At 43.3% G+C, this 19,771-nt stretch overlaps 1 protein-coding gene across 4 annotated transcripts in view; it reads left to right on the top strand.

Moving 5' to 3' along the window:
- The window catches only part of vti1a (vesicle transport through interaction with t-SNAREs 1A), a 187,038-nt gene that overhangs the window by 103,787 nt on the left and 63,480 nt on the right, over nucleotides 1-19,771 (top strand). The window lies entirely within an intron of this gene.

Here is a 19,771-nt window from a genome sequence, read left to right as displayed (position 1 = left end):
TAGTAATTATGTTGACTATGACTATAGCTAATATGGTGACAACGATGTAGGCCTTGTGTAGTGGTTGTGGTATGAAGGTTTGGCTTGGGAAGTTTTTTTTGCCTCGCCACAGACAGCTGTTGTGTTGCACACTGAAGTCCACGAGCGAAGGGAGAAGGTGAGAGAAGGAGAGCACATAGATGTGAGAAGAAATTACTGTATACAACAAGCAAAGTTATGATGCTGTTTGAATGTAGCTACTATGAAAGTGAACTGCGTGTGCGGGAGATCAGCAGTGTATTCATTCCGCCGATTCTAGAAACTTCTTAAATAGAAGCAAACGGAACGAAACGGGGATAAACCTACTTGAATTTCTCCAGTAGAAACTTTAGTTTGCAACTCTTTGGACTAATGATTATACCCTAGATCAACTAGATGCAAACTAGATGCAAAGTGTGCAAGGCGGTATTGAATGTGTCTGTCACCTTGATTACTCAAATTTGTCTCTCGACCTGTGTGCACCTACGTTGTAAACTGTCATTCATAAGCTAGGTTGTAGCAACCTCATGATGGGTATAGGGAATATTAGAGTATCATGTAGTAGCCTCAACCTATTGCTGTTACATTTAACTGGTTGAGTGGAATATGAATGACAGTCATCCATTATGCTGTAATAGAAGTAAGGCCATGCTAATTAAAACAATTATCGGCCTCCCTAATCTTAAACAGCACTGACCACCACTGATTGTAATGCAGAGTACTGTTTTCTGTTGTAAACTTTGCTTTAGTCCATCAATATAATGCAGAATAAGATGAAAGCTGTCCAACAGCCAGTACTTGATGTGTTTAGACGAACAAGAAAAACACAAGCTGTACACTCCAATTTTAACAATTTTCCAGCAATTTTCACAAACACACCACCACTCATAGACATCTCTCTCTCTCTGTCTCTCTCTCCTCCTTTCTTTCTCTCTCTCACTCACTCACTCACTCACTCACTCACTCACTCACTCACTCACTCACTCACTCACTCACTCACTCACTCACTCACTCACTCACTCACACACACACACACACACACACACACACACACACACAGATTAATGTCTTGTCACATCACCATTTCATAAAGTGCCTCTGTGCCTACCCCTGAACCGTGACGCCACGGTTTTGTTTCTTTTTTTTATTGCCCAGTATGGTTTTTGATTAAGAGTAATATGTAAATGACACCAGCTAAATGTAAAATCCTGGGGCTAGGAAGGAAGTGCCAATTGAAATAGATGCTTCAGTGCCTGTAGACAATCAGGGGCAGGCGGGGCAGCGTGGCAGCAGGAGCCCAGGCAGGGCTGTGATGCAGACTGTAACCAATATTTCTGCATATGTCTCCATTTTGTCAAGTCTGATTAGAGGAGGCCTAGGCTCGCCTGGTGTCACCCAGAGCTGTCCAGAAATCATTCATCATCCAGCTCCCCCTCCCTTGTCCTCTCCCGCCTTCCCTCATCCCCCTGCCGCCACCACCCGAGCGCTAAAGTAAATAACACACACTTATTTCAATATTATCATATTCATATTAAAGTTCAGCTGTCACCTAATGGGAAGACTTAATCAAACGTAGAATTTAAGAGCGGTAGCGCCTGCCTAGTGTGGCTCAGGCACGCCGCGCCTCAGGTTTCTCTGGTTAGTCCCGACTCAAATCAGGATTTATGAGGGCCATTCTAAAGCGCGGTGGCCTCTAGCCTCTTCCCAACCGGTGCCTTGCTTTCTGCTTCATGGGGCTTCGCGTTTGTCTTTTAGCAAATACCACACATTTAAGCTTGTTTTTTTTTAATGCGTTTGAATAAAATAGTTTTTGGTTTTACGATTTTGTTGACTATTTTCATCTCTAGAAGTCATTTATAACCAGAAAATGGGACAAACAAAGGTGCCTCGTGGCGTAGTTTTGATATTTCCTTGTTTCATTAGATTTCACACATTTGATACCTTTTTATTCGCTATCATGGAAATTGTTGTGCTGTTTGGGGGGGTTGGTGCCTTTCTGCTTAGGCTGCTTTTTGTGTTCTAAGCTTACCAGGAGTCTGTGAAAGAGTTCTAGTGTTATGTAAATGAGGCCAGTAGGTGAACCTCTACCACTACACTATGCTCTGCAACTTCAGTTGTGCTTAATAAATTGCCTTATGGTACTCATTTGCTACTCCCCTTTTCAACTTTTTTCATTTTTTCCAGTACAGCAATTCTCTTCACCTGAACTGTTAGAGGGTGACCGACCCTTGTATTGAATATTTAATACTCTGAATGCAATAGGTATAACATAGTTCTGTCAAGACTGCAAGTGGTTGGATATTTTTATTTTTTTAAGGTGAGAAAAAGAAAGAGGGAGGAAAAATAACACTGGAATTAAGACGCCATTGGTCTTGTCACTTCGCCTTCTGTTTTTTTCCTTGTTGACCCTGAGGAGAGGGGAGCCACTCATTAGTCGATCAGTGCCTGAAACCCTGCTGCTATAGTAGGTCCCCAAGACTGGAGTTGAATCAACACTGTCCGACACTACTCCTCTACAGCATTACATGGCCCGCCATGCCGTAGGCCCTCTATTACTTAGCCTAGTGTCGGCTGGTGGAGGGCTTCTTCCTCTTCACACTATTACATTATTAATCTAATCATCTGAAGTCCTGAGGGTTTTAATTGTATTGTCATGGTCATGGTGATCTCATTAACTCTTCATGCTAATGTCTGTTAAAGGAAATCATAATATTATTCAAAAGTAATCATCTCAATTGATACTCATCGGGAGTGAAGCGGTATGAAATTGATAATGCACAATTATAACAGTTCCCTTTATTAACGGCCACTTGTGATAATGTGCTGCTGTTCTTCCCAATGACGAGCTGTAAGGGGATCTGCAAATGTTACATTAATAGGTGTTCAGGAATAGTAAATACGTGATTGAGTCATCAACCCATATCAATCAATAATATCAATTCATTATTTTCTCAACCTGCTGCATCACATCAATTCATTAAGAGGAAATTGCACACTGCCTATTATCTCAATGATATGTTGTCCAATGGAAACCATGCTAATGTAGCTGACATAATGTGCAAGCTTACTGTCAGTAATGCTGACAGTAAGACGTGCAGTAGGAAGTGGTGTCTCTGTGATTTTAAGTCTTTATTGGTGGTACCACTGTCCTGTGAGGGGTGTAAGGTGGGCTGGTGGGGGAAGCAATGCCCGATTAGAGGAGCCACAGGCTCCAGCTCTCTCCTCAGTTACCTCAGTACCATGGTGCCCTGACATTACAGCCCTCACACTATGGACACAAAATGTCTCCCATGACTTTGCCCAACAGAGGTGGACTTTCTGTGGCGGGAACGGAGGCGACTCCTGCTGCTACTGCAATCATGCCCAGCATCTCCTCCCAGCCACTGCACACAGCAGAGCAGAGCAACCGGAGAGTTAAGATGCAGCTCCAGACCCAGTTATGACCCAGTTATGACCACTGGGGTTCTGGAGGGTTCCTGGAAGGTGGGGGTGGGTGGGGGGCAGTGTGAGGCCAAGGGGGTGGGGTGTGGGTAGGAGGGGGTTGGTCTTTTCACTAGTGGCTGATCGTGCATGCAGGTGGTCGAGTCAGTCGCCAGTCAGATCAAAAAGTCAAACCCCTGGGTAGACCTCCCTTTGAAATGGGAATGGGGCCGAGATATCAGACAGAAAACATAAGCATGCCCCGACCGCAGAAGGACTCCATATTCATGGTGGTAGCATTGCTGACAGCAGCAACAGGCAGACAAGGGCCACAGACTTCAGAGGAGGGCTCTGGTTGCTCTGGACATTGATTAAGAGATCAGCCCCTTTGCCTGGTCCTAGGACTCTAGTCCCAGCATGCTAACTCCCTTCAGCTCCACAGAACAAACCAATGACTGACGGTGTGCAAATGCAGCGTGCCTTTCGCTAACTTCCTCCACCTTGGCCAAACGCGTTGCTTGCTGTATTCTATACTACACTGAATATACCAAACCGTCGAAACACTTTCCTAATATTGAGTTGCAGCCCCTCCCCCCCACAAACACACACCTTTTGCCCTCAGAACAGCCTCAATTCCTCGGGGCATGGACTCCACAAGGCGTCAAAAGCGTTCCACAGGGATGCTGGCCCATTTTGACTCCAATGCTTCCGGCAGTTGTCAAGTTGGCTGGATGTCTTTTGGGTGGTGGACTAATTTTGATACACACAGGAAACTATTGAGCAGCAACATTGCAGTTCTTGATACACTCAAACTGGTGCGCCTGGCACCTACTACCATACCCTGTTCAAAGGCACTTAAATATTTTGTCTTGCCCATTCACCCTCTGAATGCAACACATACACAATCCATGTCTCAATTGTCTCCAGGCTTAAGTCTTTCTTTAACCTGTTTCATCCCCTTAATCTACACTAATTGAAGTGGATTTAACAAGTGACATCAATAAGGGATCATAGCATTCACCTGGTCAGTCTGTCATGGAAAGAGAATGTTCCTAATGTTTTGTCCACTCAGTGTATGCTGGTACCCCTCAACCTGCACTAGCTCACTTGAGCCAGGGTTTATAAACTGCAAACTGTTCTGACAGTGCTGCGTTTTGCTAACCACTTTACTAAGGCTAACATTAGGGATGCACGATATATCGGTGAACATATCGGAATTAGCTAAAATGCCTATATAATACCTATATAATGTAGATACATGACGTAATAACGGCACGTACAATTTTGTGCTACACGTGCAACACAGCATTCCTAACCTAGCCCACATTGTCTGCTGTGTGGATCGAGCAGTCAACAAGTCGAGCAGCCATTAGAAAGTGTAAGAACATTTCAGCGAGACAACTCAAAGGTGAAATCCATTAAAGCCACGATAATGGAATTCATTGCCCTTGACAATCATCCATTCTCTGTTGTGGGTGATGTTGGCTTTCACCGACTGGTCGAGCACCGGTACACACTTCCAAGTGCGTCACTGCTATTAGCTTCTCGAACATATATACTATGGAACACCGTTTGGGTCTTTTAGAGTGTCAAAAAGGATACAGTAGCACTGTCAAAGCTGTACAAAAAAAGTATGCAAACAAGCAAACACCGGCCACGAACAATGCGTTTACAATAACGCATTTGAACTTCTGTGGTAGCTAGCTTTAGCTTTGTACCTAGCTAGCACCAATACAACCAGCCTGAAAACAATGACCAGCAGAAACTGCAGTCATTTTCATTATTCTTAGCAATGATTTAGGGATCTTGTGAGTAAGTATTAGCTAGGTTGCCACTTGTTGTTTGCCTATTGATATTGAACTTCAGTTCATGAAAATAAATAGCTAGCCAGCTACTTAACCCTGTTACCCAAAGCTATCAGCAGCCAGCTAGCTTCATCTGGTTAGTGAGGCTCAACCGGACCGGGTTTTGTGTTGTGAAGCTAGCCACAATAAGGATTAGGCACAATAGTGGAATTTGTGTTTTTCCTTCAAAATTGAAATATGCCATTGACAGTGATGCAAATGAATACAAAGGCTTCAAAGTCCACTATTGGGACTAATCCTTATTGTGGCTAGCTTCACATAGATGAGTCCGACCACCATTAATCGAATAAGAACTGTCTTATAAATGAGGGTTATTTTAGATGAGGACACCTAGCTATATAGTTAGCTAGCTAGCTATAGCTACTGAAACAGATTGTTGTGTTATTTGACGTGTATTTTTCTTGACACGCAAAGATCCAAACGGCGTTCCATAGAAATCCTGGTTGAGAATGAAACGACTGAACAAATGAACAACGAAACAGCACAGCAAGTAAGTGAAAGAAATAGGTTTTGATTCTGTTTTACTGGTAATGGGGACATGCATAAATGCCAACAAAATAACTTTTTTGTGCGTGTGTGTGTGTGCGTGCGTGTGTAACGTTTATTTAACTAGGCAAGTCAGTTAAGAACAAATTCTTATTTACAATGACAGCCCGGATGACGCTGGGCCAATTTTGCACCACCCTATGGGACTCCCAATCATGGCCGGATGTGATACAGCCTGGATTCAAACCATAGACTGTAGTGACACCTCTTGCACTGAGATGCAGTACCTTAGACTGCTGCGTCCGTGTGTGTGTGTTAACTATTTAACTGTACTAGAATGCTTAAAAGGCTGCAAAAGTGTTTAATATCGGTATAGGTATCAGGTTTTTTGGCAAGGAAAATATCGGATATTGGTAACGGCCAAAAATATCATGTCGGTGCATCACTAGCTAACATGCATCCTGACATTGGTAACCTTATGTGCATATGACCATTTACTATATCCCATGAATTTATACAATGTATGTTTGAACAATTTATTTTATTACATATTGATGGTTAAAGAAACCTGACTTATTATTCTCATCGCCACACCTTCTCCCTTCAGGAAAGCTGCTATTCACTTCCTTTTGATTCACTGGAAAAGAGTGTGGCTGCATTCGTTCGTACATTTCCCAGTCCCACTAAGGCGACATTCGCAAACAATGTCAGGAGAGAAGGAGATCCAAAGGGCGCCGCCCCAGAAAAGCGTTGGGAGTAGGGAGGGCTCTGAAGTCCTGAACACCTCCAAGTTTAGGCCCTTTCCATCGGTATTGGCAGAGTTTCTTTTTCCCCGCGCTGGAATATTAACTATGTGATATGTGGGTCATGTAATTAATGGAATTCAGCTCCACCAGTGGGCTGTGTTGGGAGGCAAGTGGTAGGGAGTCTTGGGGGCCCTATTGAAGTCTTGTTGTGAAGTCGAACAAAAAGATTCCATATTATTTTTAATTAAAGCTGAATGATGGAACAAATTATACTTGTCAGTGTTTTTTCTCTCCTCGTTCCTCCATTTCAGTCCTTTTTCCCCCCCTGTCCTTTTATTTATTTGGTTTGCCTTTTTCGAGGAGGAGCGGAGGAAAAGTCTTGTTAGGATGCGGTAGTCAGGGGAGTTCGAGAGCGGCTTGGGTGGAGCAGTGGCAGAGGGGGCAAGGCAGCTTCTCCCACTCGCGTGTACTCATACACACATACTGTATATATATATACATACACACACACACACACATTAAAATCCCACAGACTTGCTTGGACTCTCACTCAGTCTATTTAATTTTCTGCTGTGCGAAGGTCAAACCTGCTATTGAGTTTTCACCCACCTGTGTGCCATAATAGCTACCAGAGGAAGACTCCACTAGTATCTCTGTGTCAACGCCTTTGGCAAAATGAGAGCTTGGTCTTCCCAAAGCTACAGTTTATGGTTCTGAGCCACCACACACAGGCTCTAGGAATGAAGAGTGGGGTCTGCCATTGAACCTCACCTGTCCACTCTGCTTCTGATGGTGTGATGTTCACCTCTTACCTCTCACTATCCGAATCACTTGAGCTTTGTTTTAGCCACCATTCTTTTAGGAGCCTGCCCATTCGAAAGTCTCATCCACATGGTGACCTTTGGTCAAAAATCAACCAAAGTCTAGGTCTGGTCATGTTTAGATGTTTTGAAGCAACGTGTTTGATAAAAGGTCCCTGGTTTTTTTTCATTTTTTTTTTTTCATTTGAAGTCATTTATGCGAACCAGAGAGTCTGGAATAGCCATAGCCTTGCTCTTATTGCCTATCCCAAGAGTAGTGGACCGATCCCAACGGATGCCTCTCTTTGATCTGTTTCTCTTTGTTGCGGCGGATAATTCCATGTACTACATTAGTACTCCGTTACCTCTCGTCTCGCAATTTATTCAGCCTGGCTGATAACACTTTGGCGTTTGCTTTCCCTCCCTCTGGGTCGCCCTATCTGCTCCCTCTGAACTTCTCATGTTTTCCTCTACTATTTCTCTGGCAAACGAATGCGTTGTAGCTGGCTGCGTCTTTTGCCCATCTCTGGCGAAGGCAGCTGGCTTTTGTTAGTGTGTTTGTTGTACATGAGCGTTCAGTAGGGCATACAGCCGTACTGTAGGGACAGTGCGTTGGAGCTTAGTGCCATGTGTACAATGCTGAAAGGCTTTATGAGCAGGCCTCTGTGGATTGGGGATCTTTATCTAAATTAGACAGGCTTCATCACCAATCCACATAAATACGTTGATTGTGTAGCTATGGAAGCAATGGCAGACTGCGAGGAACTCCCATCTAGTGTCAAGCAAAAACATTGTCTTAAAGATGATTCCCTGCAATTCCACAGATTTTGTCATAGCTTATGCTCTCTGAGTGACTTAAACATTTTTAAAAAGTGTTCTCACTGACGGTCTAGTTTTTTATTTTGATGATTGTTAGTTCTCAAAGATCATCTTATTTAAATGAAAATATAGCTCCGTTATGTTTTAAACATACTTTATATCTGGTTTTAGTCATTTAAGTTTACACTGAAAAGGTTTGAACTTCCCGAAAACTTATTTTTGGGAGTGGCCGCCACTGCTAAATAAATATAGGGGAAACGCTGCTGAAGGCCACTATATTTTATTATTTTACAGTACATTCAGTCTATGTCGAGAAAGGCTGTACATTCAGGCTTTCTTGCTCTTATTCGCTCTTCCTCCACCACTCCTGTTAGAGAGTGCTGATGGGGCGCTTTTGGAGAAAGGAGAGAGACACAGACAAGCCCGGGCTGCAGAGAATGGGGTTGTTGACAAGGGCAAAGATGGGCTGTTGTTTTCTATAACCAGTGCATTTGATTATTGAGGGAAGAGACTGTTAACTGAGTAGCCCTGGCCTTCTCTTCTCTCCATCGTTATCTGAAGCACAACGACAGGTAACTGCCGACATAATGGAAACACTTGAGGAAATGAGGGATGCAAAGTAAAAAAGCAGGTGATTCCACACAGGTGTTGTTCCGGAGTTAAGTAATTCATTAACATTTGTATTTATTATGTATCCCCAGTAACTGCTGCCAAGGAAGCTAATGGAGACCAGCAAAATTAAGGCCGTTTTATACCATTTTAAAAACATTACAATACATTCAGACTGTGTGCCCTCGGGCCCCTACTCCACCACTACCACATATATACAGTACAAAATCCGTGTGTGTGTGTGTGTGTGTGTGTGTGTGTGTGTGTGTGTGTGGGGGGAATCTGTGTCTGTGCCCATGTTTGTGCTGCTTCACAGTCGCCACTGTTCCGTAAGGTGTTGTTTTTAAATCAAATTTTACTGCTTGCATGAGTTACTTGATGTGGAATAGAGTTCCATGTAGTCATCCCATCATGCTTAGGGTAATGTACAGAAATTTATGGCAGGCCATTATTCTGGCTACCATGGCTTATGCCCCCATAAAATGACAATGCCCCTATCTACAGGGCGCACGTGGTCACTGAATGTTTTGATGAGCATGGATACGATGTAAACCATATGCCACGGCTGTCTCAGTCACTAGATCTCAACCCAGTTGAACACTTGGGAGATTCTGGAGCGGTGCCTGAGACAGTGTTTTCTACCAACAACCCTCTAAATGATGGAATTTCTTCTGGGAGAATGGTATCTCATCCCTTCAATAGAGTTCCAATCACTTGTATAAATCTATGGGAAGGTGCATTGAAGCTGGTGTCCCAACGTCTTATTAAGAAACTTTAGGTTGCTGTTTCCTTTATTTTGCCTGTATATTTGCAATGCCTATAGGCTTTAATGGTGGATTCAGATACTGCTTGTTTTTTTTCAAGGTTTTGTTAGGATATTTCACTTACTACAGTGCTAATATGGGATAGTATTCTATCAACCGTATCCTACTTTTGGATTGTCTTGGAAGTTACCTGGAAGTTGCCGTAGTTTGCAGCCTTATTGCAATACTTCGAACCGATTTTCAATTCCAGATGGCAATGTAACATTTTAAAGATGATAAACAGAATACTGTCAACATGTCACTTAAACCAGTGGAGGATACTGCCTTAGCTGCCAATCAATCAACTAGTTTTCTACTCTGGAACGGGGATTTTTACTCTCATACCTTTCCCAACACCGTGAGGTCAACCCCGTACACGACATTGAGGTGACTGCTTATTCGACCTTTCTGTTTGCGTCCCGGTTGAAGTACCCCCCTCCCCAGGCCGTTCTGGCGTTCCCCCATTGAAGTGGCTCCAGGTGTCACTCCAAGGGTATCTGCCTCGTTTGATCAGCCGTTGAGCACCTGTCGGGCTGCGGCACCCTCTGATTCCCCCGTCAGACAAGAGACACCAGTCTCCCATCCAAAAGTTTTGCCTTTACTTTTGAGTGATGGCAAGGGGAGCTTGGTGGCAGTTGACGTGTAGTGGTGACAGTTAGGTGGAACTGGTCTGAATGCTGGTTTGATTACCTAACTCTTGAGAGTAGCCGTTGGGGAAAGCCTTGATTCCCCTCACTGTAGAAGAACAAAGCATGAAGGTGACTCCATATGCTTCTCCAGACCCAGACAAAACACAAAACAGCCAAAACAACGAAAAGAAGACAAAATAAACATAAAAACAGACTGATGCAGTGATGTTATTCGAAGCCTTGTCTTACAAAGTACAAAACAACGCACTCTTCAACCGTCTTAGAATAGTGTCCAAAGGAGGTCCCTGCATTCTGGAGAAATGAAAGAAGAGCTAGTTTGCAAAAGACAAAACAGATGAACCGTAAAGGAGGGAATGTTCTGTGGATATCTGTGCAGACACCGATGCCTGCACTTCCTGTCTTTCATTTCTCTTTTTCCTTTTCGTTCCTCCTTTTTTTTTCACCTACTGTGTTTGCTGAAATTACAGGTGAGTCCACAGAATGTGGCTGGGGCTCTTTCATCAGGAGAAAGAGAGAGTGAGAAGGAGAGAGACACACGCTTCTCGTGGTGCAGTGTTGTTTGTGGAGCCCATTCTCCCTTTGTGTTTCTCTTGATAACTTATTCAGCGCGGCCCATTCATCCAGGGGTTGAGCGCGGGTGTCCGTCAGGACGAAAATAATGAGGCGACGGCGGCACGGAGTAGCTCCTCTCCCTCTGCCTGGGTCGCCGTCCCCCTCCTCCCTTCCTCCTCTCTTCCAGCCTCCCATTATCAACAGATTTAAATAGATAATAGGGGGCCTTCTTCTGGACATTTTGAAGCAATTAGAACCTATCACACTGTTCCTCCCCTGGCTGTCGTCCCTCCCAGCATGCCATTGTGAGTGCGTGTACGTCTGGGCTCTGCGCTCCTGCCTCAGAGAATGCAGGATACTTCTGCATTCCTGGACACTGGTATGCATGTGGAAGAAGAGAGAGGCCTGGTTTGTCACCATGTTTTAGCACCGTACAGACTCTAGCCCACTTGAATATGATGGCTTGGGCAGCATGCCATGCCGAGACGTGCCATCGCCTGTGCCATGCCAAGCTGTTCTGTCCTGGGCTGTTTTAGCCTGTCAATGGTTTCCAGGATGGATGTGCTGTAGCAAAATACCTACCTTCCTTTCGCTCTATCAGTCTCTCATCGACCCTTCTTACTGTCAGCGGACACATTGGTTTGTTGTGACTGAAAAAGGGGATCAATACTTGGCCTACAGAATGAGTTGGTACACGAGCTCAGATATGTTCTTCAGCCCCAGATTCTCAGTGAACGTTTAAGATCTTCAAATATTCTGCCCTTTGCTGTGGAATTTAATAATGCATGGGATCACCACTACTCTCCGTCTTTCAATGTTGTAGTGCCCTCTTAATGGGAATAAGGCGTTGTGTGTTTGATGGTTCAGATTTACTGCATTTACTTGTAGAGCTTTCAGTCAAATGAATAGACAAATAGAATATATGTTTGCTGTGTGCCTGGTACTTATCAGATTATGGAAAACTAGTGTAAATGTCTCATGTCTTTGAGGGGGATCCTTATGTAGTGTTTGTGGACAATTGCACTGAGAAAACACATGAAGAAACATCACCGTAGACTGTTTTTTTTTGGCATCTAGTTGGATGGTTAAGCTGAAGCTTTGCTGTTGTTGTTGCATCTCTGATCTCTGTTTGGCTGGGTGTAAACGCGTGAAATATTTACGAATTCTGAAATTCATTTTTTTTCCCTTTATATTCCTTCTCTTCTATCCTTTCAATCACATCTCCCTGTCTTGTCTGTCTGTCTCTGCCTCCCTCTCATAACCCACCCTAGCATACCCCCATCTTGGAGTTTCGAGGGTGGTTATGGAGAACACAATGCAGGCTCGCTCGTTGTGAGATGTTGACACTTTCGTGTTGCAGATAGCATAAAAGATTCCTTATATCACAATGGGAGAAAAAATAAAAACCGGACCACATTTTCAAGAGGTTGTACCATCACTCCCATCAAGCCTGAGGTTTGTTTGCTGTGGGGAGTTGAGGGGGGCTTCTATCATGCCCCTTCTCAAAGGTTTCAGTCCCTCGTTTATGAAAAGCTTCCAACCTTGAGATATTTTATGATTACCACGTTGATGGCGTATTGGGGACAATCGAGGTCTGAAAAACAGACAGACAGAAGAGGGAACGCTTCACTCGTATTGCTATTCCAGGTGTTAGCCAGTGTTGCCTTCACTAGCCGGCTCCCACCCAGTTACTCAACCTTGCACCTTAGAGGCTGCTGCCCTATATACATAGACATGGAATCACTGGTCACTTTAATAATGGAACACTAGTCACTTTAATAATGTTTACATACTGCTTTACTTATTTCATATGTATATACTGTATTCTATTCTACTGTATTCTAGTCAATGCCACCAAATATTTATATATTTCTTAATTCCGTTATTTTACTTTTAGATTTGTGTATATTGTTGTGAATTGTTAGATATTACTGCACTGTTAGAGCTAGAAAAACAAGCATTTCGCTACACCCGCAATAACATCTGCTAAACATGTGTATGTGACCAATAAAATTAGATTTGATTTGACTATTTTTGTAGGGAATTGTCATTTGTCTGTTTACTGTATGCATATTGTATATACTGTATGTAGATTGTGTATATTCTGTCTGTATATTGTATCTATTGCTTGCAGCACCATTTCATCAAGTAAAATTCTGGGTATATGCAAAGTTCTTGCAGAATAAAGGTACTTTATTTAAATAAAAAAAAGTTGGCACAAGACAAGAGTTCCACGAGTACTTTGAGGGGAAAAAAACACTTATTTTTTATAGATATTTATTCTATTTGACACCGCAGCAAAAAGATTGCGTTGGTCTAATAAGGCTGGGTGTAGATGTGATTAGTTTTTTTGTGATGTTTAACTGCTGTACAAATCTATTACACTTCTGATCTGGGTGATCTGGTAATCCACTAGGGCAGGCCATACAATCTTTTATTTATTTATTTTTAACGGTAAAAAAAAAAATGTTAGCTGTAGCCTTCCTTTTGGATTATGTCACTTCGGAACTTGTTTTGTAGATACTTTAAGTTGATTTTGTCATAAAATGTATAGGACATTGCACCTCAATAGATGCTAGTCATCATTTAAAGTAAACAGTTCTAAGGGAAGATAAATATGACCAAACTAGAAAAGGTATAGGTAACTTCCAAAATAAAGGAAACGCCAACATAAAGTATCTTAATAGAGTGTTGGGCTACCACAAGCTGCCAGAAGAGCTTCAATGTGCCTTTGCACAGAGTTTACAAGTGTCTGGAACTCTGTTGGAGGGATGCGACAATTTCTTCCACGAGAAATGCCATCATTTGGTGTTTTGTTGGCGGTGGTGGATAACGCTGTCCAGAATCTCCCATAAGTGTTCAATTGGGTTGAGATCTGGTGACTGAGACACACACGACTTTAAACCCCCTATGTTCCTTTGAGACCCCTCTTTCAAAGTGACTGAGATCTCTTCTAGCCATTGTAGCCAAAAAATAATGCGCAGCTGGGCATTTTTATACATAACCCTAAGCGATGTTAATTGCTTAGTTAACTCAGGAACCTGCTTTTAATTGACTTTATATACCTCATTTACTCAAGTGTTTCCTTTTTTTTGGCAGTTACCTGTACATTACCTGAAGAGATTTTGTGTGCTTGCTTCAGCTGTCTACAAATATTTGTATGGTTACTTAGTGGGATACGTGTTAAATGCTGAATATAAGCTGAAGCAGTTAAATATAGTAAGAATAGGTCTGATTACTTTAGTAGACTATTTCAGCACGTCAATTATGAAAAAATAGCAGAACTATGCCTCACCTCAAGTCTGTTAAACAGTTCAGAACATTTGTATGGCCCTATCTGCAATTCATCCTTTATCTGGATTGTATGTTAGCCATTGGACCAAACCTCTTGCTTGTAGAAATCATCCACTGTAGGCCTCACTCGGGTCCTCCTCAGTAAATCAGAGCAAAGTGTCTTGGCTTCTTTGACCCACATCAGCGTGGTCAATGACCCTTCAGGAAGTGACTGATGTCCAGGCTGGACAGGGTTCATGACATGATATTCGCTGGACGCCACATCTGTAGAGAACAGCTGTTGGGCTGTGGAGAACAGCTTGTGTTGTTCTTTTACACCCCCCCAGCCCACAAACATGTGTGTTGATGTGGTCTTTGAGCTCCTGCTCTTTTCCGTGCATGAAGCTTTGTTTGTGGGGGCATAAGAGGAGCGTTTAGTGTCAGTTGCAGTGAAATGTGATGGGGGAAGGTGGAGCAGGCCTCAATACAATCACACACTTCTAATTGAAGCGCCCCGATAAAACTGGTATGTTCTAATTGGTTCATCTTAATCGAGCATTGTGTGTGTGTGTGTGAGAGACTAGACCAAACGGAAGTGTCAAGCCAGGAGTGTGTGTGTGTGCGCGTGCGTGCACCGCTGGTGACTCAATTCACTCAGCCTCTCCGAGATAAAGGCACACAGCTGCCACTTGTCCTTTCGTTTTATTTTAACACATCTCTCTCTCTCTCGTTCTCTCTCTCTCTCTCTATGCCGGTCTTTCTCCCTCACACAAGGCAGAAGATTTTTATGTCTCATCTTTGTCTGTTCTATTTTCTTTTCGCCATCCTTCTTTCCTTTCTTCCTTTCTCTTATTGCTCCAATTAATTTTTGGTCTTTAATTTAATAAATGACTTGAGAGAGCGTTCAGTGTCACTTTGCTTGTTAATAATGTGGGATGTTTTGCAGTAAAATAGTCTTGAAATGTGTGATATGTAGGGGGTGAGGCACCTCTTTGCAGCTTACTTTCAAGTCTTGGTAAAATACTTAGTTCTGACTTTGTCTCCAGCAAATCTGATCAAAAGTTCATTGGAATCCTGAGGTCCTTTTTGTGTTCTTACAAAGTCATATGTTCTCTGTCTGTCTTGTGTGAAGTGGAGAGAGGTCCAGTATTCAATCCATATTGAAGTGAGTTAAGCATTAGAGGTACATGACAGCATTGGATCATGTTCCCCATAAGTTAAACACACACAGAGGGCGGAGTGCTTGAAATCTGCTACAAAAGTGTTAGAATGAAGCGTTTGGTTACTTATTGATCAGTTAGCGTCACCTAAGTCATACAATTATTTTCTACAGCGTGCTGTGGCTTATGACTTAAATACCACGCAAAATATGTTAACTTATTTATTGTCTTTCACAAGGAAGATTTATTTTTGTTAATGTGAACTCCTTACAATAATAATATACATGGAATGCATCTGGTGAATGGTGTTTGTTTGACCTGCTGGGAGTTTTTCCCGTACTTCAGTGCTGTGCAAACATGGCCCATATTCACAGAGCGTCTCACGGTAGGAATGCTGATTATAGGATCAGTTTAAATCATAATGAATAAGACAGGGACCTGATCCTAGATGAGCACTTCTACTCTGAGACGTTATGAGTACAGGCCAAGAACAGAGAGAACACACAGCGGCCTCTCCTCGGAATTACCTTCATCATTGGCAATTCTGATGCTCCACAAATGGCTTGAGCATGACCGCTGAGAAATGCGTTGTGTGCTTGAGAAAAGAGATTAGTTTGTAGATATTCATTATGCTGCTCGAACACTCGTTTTTTTTAAAATATCTCCATCGCCTCCAGCAGTTTGACACTTCTTATTTTTGTTTGTTTATCTGCATTTCGCCTGGATACGTTTTGTGGAAATGGAATGTTTTGCCGAAAATGTAATATTATAGCGGGCCAGTCGGCGGGATTGTAGTAGGGATTGATCGAAGATCGATGTTATAAATTCAAATCTCCCTACCATAATATCTAAGCCAATATATGACCGACCGGCTCGATTCGTCTTATGTAGCAAAATTTGAAATTGTGTTGTTCACATTGGATAAAAGTAGAGACTCAGAGCTAGAAAATTGTATATTATGCTTTGAAAGTTAATAAACTTCTAACCTCAATTTTGAGAAAATGGATCATAAATGTTTGGTACCTACTGCAGAGCTGTTCTTTGTCTACACACATTCAGCATTGTTCACACCCTCTTAAGATTTAGCCCCACCCATCTCTTTAAGGATTCACATCTGAGGCTATGTACTAAACAACCAAAGATTTCAAGACTAAAGGCTGGCTTATACTACGGGTGTGTTTGTTAATTTTATCTGGAGTGCCAGAGTGTGCTCTGGGCGTTCGTAAACTCAGAGCGTTGTCAGATTGTCTGTTCGTAAATTCAGAGCGTTGTCAGATTGTCTGTTCGTAAACTCAGAGCGTTGTCAGATTGTCTGTTCGTAAACTCAGAGCGTTGTCAGATTGTCTGTTCGTAAACTCAGAGCGTTGTCAGATTGTCTGTTCGTAAACTCAGAGCGTTGTCAGATTGTCTGTTCGTAAACTCAGAGCGTTGTCAGATTGTCTGTTCGTAAACTCAGAGCGTTGTCAGATTGTCTGTTCGTAAACTCAGAGCGTTGTCAGATTGTCTGTTCGTAAACTCAGAGCGTTGTCAGATTGTCTGTTCGTAAATTCAGAGCGCTTTGCTCTTGGAGCGTTCAGAGCGCAAACTGGATGCTCTGTCAGATTGTCTGTTGATCAGAGCGTTGAGTCAAACTGGATGTCTGGCCGTAAATTCAGAGCGCTTTGCTCCGAGCGTTCAGAGCGCAAACTGGATGCTCTGGCCGAGCAGTAGGGTTGATCCGAGCGTTCAGAGCCAAACTGGATGCTCTGGCCGAGCAGTAGGGTTGATCCGAGCGTTCTGAGCCAAACTGGATGCTCTGGCCGAGCAGTAGGGTTGATCCGAGCGTTCTGAGCCAAACTGGATGCTCTGGCCGAGCAGTAGGGTTGATCCGAGCGTTCAGAGCCAAACTGGATGCTCTGGCCGAGCAGTAGGGTTGATCCGAGCGTTCAGAGCCAAACTGGATGCTCTGGCCGAGCAGTAGGGTTGATCCGAGCGTTCTGAGCCAAACTGGATGCTCTGGCCGAGCAGTAGGGTTGATCCGAGCGTTCTGAGCCAAACTGGATGCTCTGGCCGAGCAGTAGGGTTGATCCGAGCGTTCTGAGCCAAACTGGATGCTCTGGCCGAGCAGTAGGGTTGATCCGAGCGTTCAGAGCCAAACTGGATGCTCTGGCCGAGCAGTAGGGTTGATCCGAGCGTTCAGAGCCAAACTGGATGCTCTGGCCGAGCAGTAGGGTTGATCCGAGCGTTCAGAGCCAAACTGATGCTCTGGCCGAGCAGTAGGGTTGATCTGAGCCAAACTGGATGCTCTGGCCGAGCAGTAGGGTTGATCCGAGCGTTCAGAGCCAAACTGGATGCTCTGGCCGAGCAGTAGGGTTGATCCGAGCGTTCTGACCTAACAGCAGTCAAGCACCCAAGCTAACTGGCTAATGTTGGCTAGCTTGCTAACTACTTCCAGACAAAATGAGAGAACATTTCACTGATCGTTTTACTCGCCCTAGCAGAGCCGTTTAGGCTGTTTTTATGTTATCCAGAGTGTTAGTGACTGCAACTGTGCTGCTGGAAACAATTTAATTATGCTTTTTTGCCAACGTTTACTGACACCGGCCATATTCAACGGGTGTTGAGCGTTTCGTAAATTCGTTATTTATTCTGCGCTTTGGCACACTCAGATGAGAGTGCTCTGAAATTGGAGTAGATAGCCAGAGAGAATTTACCAGCTACCATGAACCATAATCCCAACTCATAACATTACTACCCTGCAGGAATCTACAGGTAACTAACCAACCAGGTTCAATGTTAGCTAGCTAACATTAGGCAATAACTAGCAATGCAAATGTCTCTGAGATACAAATAATATTACTACACAGATTATACTTGCTAGCAAGCCAGCTAACGTTAGCTAGCGAACAATACACTTTAACTTTAAATGAAAACAACTTTCTGACTAAATTAGAAACGTGTAATATCTGAAAATGTAGCTAGCTAGACTCTCTTACCTGTATACATGGATGGACGCTTCTCCCTCTGTCACGGTGCCATGTTTGCCCTTGGTTTGATGATATAATCTGGAGACAGGTGTTTTATGCAATGGCCTTCTGTGTGTTCTCTTTTTGACTCTGTCTGCATATTTGCAATCAAATGGCAGAATTTTCTCCATCTCCTTAGCTATCGTACTCTAAACCCACTGACTTCCAGAAAGTGTAGGTCAACACTTATATTTGGGGAGTTTCTCCAATTATTCCCTTCAGATCCTCTCAAGCTCTGTCAGGTTGGATGGGGAGTGTCACTGCACAGCTATTTTCAGGTCTCTCCAGAGATGTTCGATCGGGTTCATGTCCGGGCTCTGGCTGGGCCACTCAAGGACATTCAGAGACTTGTCCCAAAGCCACTCCTGTGTTGTCTTGGCTTAGTGCTTAGGGTCGTTGTCCTGTTGGATGGTGAATCTTCACCCCAGTCTGAGGCTTAGAGTGCTCTTTGAGCAGGTTTTCATCAAGGATCTCTGTACTTTGCTCCGTTCATCTTTCCCTTGATCCTGACTAGTCTCCCAGTCCCTGCCGCTGACAAACATCCCCACAGCATGATGCTGCCACCACCATGCTTCACCGTAGGGATGGTGCCAGGTTCACTCCAGACGTGACGCTTTGCATTCAGGCCAAAGAGTTCAATCTTGGTTTCATCAGACCAGAGAATCTTGTTTCTCAGAGTCTTTTGTTGGCCTTTGGCTAACTCCAAAAGGGCTGTCATGTGTCTGGCCACTCTACCATAAAGGCCTGATTGGTGGAGTGCTGCAAAGATGGTTGTCCTTCTGGAAGGTGTTTGAGAAGGTTTGAATCTTTGAGATAAAAAATCTATTTTTCCAAGAGAGACCTGGTCCAACCAAGACAAATATCAGACGTAACAACTTAGACACACGATAAACATTATAGATGTCGACACATTCATTACGATTTACATTCAGACATACAGAGATAAAAATCAATCATGCACCACCGCATGAAATCCTGATGACAGTCACATTCCTTAGTAACATGCAAGTCAACCAACCTTTTAAACACCTCCAAAGAAACAAGATCCTGGTGTTTCAAACTGGCGTGAAGAGAATTCCAAGACCTCAGCGTTCGGTAACTAAAACACGTTTTGCCATAATCCGTTCTGATTTTTGAAACTGTTAAAAGTAAGTGGGAGTGAGACCGTGGCTGGTATTTACGCTGAGTAAAAATATAAATGCAACATGTAAAGTGTCGGAACCATGTTTCATAAGCTGAAGTCAAATATTCCAGTCATTTTCCATATGTACAAAAATATTATTTCACTCAAATTTAGTGCACAGATCTGTTTACATCCCTCTTAGTGAGCATTTCTCCTTCGCCAAGATAATCCATCCACCTGACAGGTGTGGCATATCGAGAAGCTGATTAAACAGCATGATCATTAAACAGGTGCCCCTTGTGCCAGGGACAATAAAAGGCACAGTTTTGTCACACAACACAATGCCACAGAAACCTCAAGTTTTAAGGGAGCGCGCAATTGGCATGCTGACTGCAGGAATGTCCACCACAGCTGTTGCCAGAGAATTTAATGTTAATTTCTC

This window comes from Oncorhynchus tshawytscha, linkage group LG24, assembly GCF_018296145.1.
Source record: "Oncorhynchus tshawytscha isolate Ot180627B linkage group LG24, Otsh_v2.0, whole genome shotgun sequence".
Lineage (NCBI taxonomy): Eukaryota > Metazoa > Chordata > Actinopteri > Salmoniformes > Salmonidae > Oncorhynchus > Oncorhynchus tshawytscha.
Note: the sequence above shows the minus strand (reverse complement) of the source record. Positions and strands in the feature narration are given on the sequence as shown.